The following is a 3,911-nucleotide window of genomic DNA, read 5'->3' as shown; positions in this document are numbered from 1 at the left end:
CATGTATATATTTATATTCATATAATTTATATTATAAATAAATATATTTAATATATAAATGTAACATTTTTCTTAAATGTATACATGCATGTGTGTGTGTTTATATATATACATAATAAATATACACAGTACACACACATATATTTATGTAAACAAATTTTTTTATTTAGGATGTGATTAATCGCGATTAATCGTTTGACAGCACTATTATTTATATGTGACTTGCCCCTTTAGACTTGCACTCTATTCATTTAGCTACTAGCTGCTTGTTTTCTTTTAAAAAATAAACTAACACTAGCTTCTCTATTCTTTTTTAATTCTATTCTATATATTTCTATATATTTGTTTTCTTTTTATTCATTATACAATTAATAAAAAAAGGCCTGTAACACTAGCTTGCTCTATTCTTTTTATATTCTATCTGTTTTCTTTTTATTTATTATATAATTTAAAAAAACCTTGCTACACGTACTGTGTTAAGCTAACTGAGACTTGTGTATCATTGCTCTTTTGTTGATTTTCACTGCTTCTATTGTCCTCATCTGTAAGTCGCTTTGGATAAAAGCATCTGCTAAATGACTCAATGTAAATGTAATATTGTCATGTTTTCATGTTCTAGTCATACCAATCACCACAATTTTTAAGTATGATCACTAGTTTTCTTTCATCACACAAAAAAAAAAATCAATCATTTACTTGCCCTCATATCAACGCAGACCTGTATGAATTCCTGTCTCCTGTGGAACATATATACAAGATATTTTGATGAAGAGCTTACATGACTGTTTATGAATCACTGTGATGTGTGGCTCATGGGATTGTAAAGGGTCCGCTGCAATATCAGGCGAATACAGGGACTTCTGGTGTGTTTATCAGCGGCTGGCAGGTCAGTGTGGGACTGCACTAAAATGGCTCATTCCCTTATAATATCACAAAATTCAGGATGAAAAAAGATACATAATGCCTGCTTAGTTCATTCTTGATAATAATCAAACTGTGCAAGAATGTTGACCTGTCTCTTGTTCTCAGGACCGGATGGGTCTCAGATCTTCTGGTGATAGTCTCTGACTGAGAGTTTAAAATGAAAGAATTAGCAACATTTGTCTTTGACTACATGAAGTTTTGTTTGATGAAAATATTTTATATTTTAGTACATTTTAGTGTTTTATTATTATTATTAGTAGTAGTAGTAGTAGTAGTAGTATTGTTAGTCTTTTTACAGAAACAACGAATGACCAATGTCTCGAGCACCACCTATTTATCCTATTTATCACTTCCTGATAAACTGCCATCGAATATCACTAAGAAAAGTAGGAGAAGCCACTGAATGAAATAATTTTCATATATAATAAATGTACTTGCGCCCCGGAGTGAGCAGACGAAACAATAAATGCGGTCATTGCTTTGGAAAAGGGATGTCTGCTGTTTGGGAAAGCAGTCGTGTAAGACGCTTCTGGCAATCATACAGAAATACGTTTACGACAGACTTTGCTCGGGCATTTCAGATTGACCAGAACAACATTTCAGATAATGTGCAATGAAACCGGTCCACTGGCTAGTCAGGATTTGTGGTCCCATAGCACAAAGACACATACCCCCTGTTTCACAGACACAGCTTAAGCCTAGTCCCCGACTTAACTGTAAGTCTGAGCTGTTTCAACTGAAGGAAACTTGTACTGGTTGATCTTGAAATAGGTCAGTACCCTTGTTTTGTCTCAAGATGCACACCAGTAATGTTTTTTTCTAAGGCATGTTTATAAAAATTACTTTTAATCCTAATTGAACTATGGCCTTGTCCCGACTCCTGGCTTAAACTAAGCCCCATCTGTGAAACCGGGCCATGATGTTTTTGATCTGCATGGAGGAATTTATTTGGTAAATTTGTTTCCATCTCCCATTATTCGCATTAACCTTTTTTCACACAAGTCAAAAACCACCTCAAGTGAGCATAAAAACTTTTTTGTGAACTAGGGATTTTTTTTTTTTTAGATTTGGCATTTTCATAGCTCGTTTTCTCATTCAAAATGCTCATAAAAACAGGGTGATGGATCTTCTATACATGAGGTTTAATGTATTTCTGATTTCTAACCTGCCTGCAATTTTCAATTCATCCTGAACACCTTGATGATCATGGTTCAGGTGTGTTTGATTCGGGTTTCAGCTAAGCTCTTCTGCACAGTGGGTCTGCAGGAGCAGGGATGAAGACCTCTGCCATAGTTGTTCCGACTGTATTATTATGCTTTTGTTGTCACTAGTAGTGTGCTGTGTATATCTTGGCTGCATCCGAAAACCCTTCGGAGAACACATTCCAAGGCAGGAAGACATCAAGGCATGTCCGAATCCAAATTCTGCTTCACTTCCTGTCTCCGGAGGTACCTTCTGATCGAATTTTGAAGGCAGCATAGATGTATCCTTCGCTGCCTTTGATATCCCACAATCCTGTGCGTTCCATTCTGTGACAGGTTGAGCTAAAAAATAAAGATGGCGTCTGAAAGTTGCGTTTGGTGGTCAATTTGTGTCTAAATGTATATTTCTGACTAACTTTTTGCACTTTTGAAGTTATTTCTAGCGAGAAATCAGTATTATAGTAATTAAATATTCGTTTTTATCACCAAAACCCGTTCTGTTTTGTTGTAGATCATTAAACCGTTACGCTGCCTCAGAAGCCTGTCCGAAATCAGTTTCATGAGGTGCCCTCATGCAGAAACGCTGCCTGCAAAGTCATTGCCTCATAAGTCAGCTGCCTAGGCTTTCGGACGCAGCCCAGGTGTTCTCAACTCTGGCCCTCAAAAAACACTCGACACAGCTTGAAGCTTTGAAACCTTTATGAATCTTTTGTTTCAGATCATTGATTCAGAGCATGCCAAAGTCACGTGATTTCAGTAAACAAGGCTTCGTTACGTCATAACGGTTTCGAAACGTTTCAAAATTTTAACAGTTCACCACTGGGAGGAGATCTCTCTGAAGCCTTTTTTTTATTGATTTCTAATAAAAACAGAACATATAGGCTACAAGAGTATAACATTACATGTCAGGGGTAATACAGATGTATACAGATATATAAATAAATAAAGACAGAAAGGCATTACGTTTTTATTGTTTGATGTCTTCCGCTCTCAAAAGCACGACTGAGGTGAGACCCTTGAGCAAGGCACCGAACCCACAACTGCTCTCCGGGCCCCGGGTGTGTGTGTGCACTACTGTGTGTGTTCACTACTGTGTGTGCACTACTGTGTGTGTTCACTACTGTGTCTGCACTGCTGTGTGTGTGCACTACTGTGTGTGTTCACTACTGTGTGTGTGCACGACTGTGTGTGTGCACTACTGTGTGTGCACTACTGTGTGTTCACTACTGTGTGTGTTCACGACTGTGTGTGTGCACTACTGTGTGTGTTCACGACTGTGTGTGCACTACTGTGTGTGTTCACTACTGTGTGTTCACTACTGTGTGTGTTCACTTGGATGGATGAAATGCAGAGCACAAATTCTGAGTATGGGTCACCATTCTTGGCCATACTTCACTTCACTTCCAAATATAATTTAACATCAATTTTAAATAGTTCAGAATTTGGTATTTTTCATTCCAATGACTTCATTAATATAATAACGGGCAATTATAATAATGAAATAAACTATAAGACATTTTTTACCATCACGAGTTGGGATTCAAACTCGTGAGTCCTGTAGAGTATGCGGAGGCGGGCGGTTAGAGTGAGCGGAGGCGGGCGGCTAGAGTGAGCGGAGGCGGGCGGCTAGAGTGAGCGGAGGCGGGAGGCTAGAGTGAGCGGAGGCGGGCGGCTAGAGTGAGGGGATGCCGGCGGCTAGAGTGAGCAGATGCGGGCGGCTAGAGTGAGCGGAGGCCGGCGGCTAGAGTGAGCGGAGGCGGGAGGCTAGAGGGGGCGGAGGCGGGC

Source organism: Sinocyclocheilus anshuiensis, unplaced genomic scaffold (genome assembly GCF_001515605.1).
Source record: "Sinocyclocheilus anshuiensis isolate Anshui unplaced genomic scaffold, SAMN03320099.WGS_v1.1 scaffold1452, whole genome shotgun sequence".
Classification (NCBI taxonomy): Eukaryota; Metazoa; Chordata; class Actinopteri; order Cypriniformes; family Cyprinidae; genus Sinocyclocheilus; species Sinocyclocheilus anshuiensis.
Note: the sequence above shows the minus strand (reverse complement) of the source record.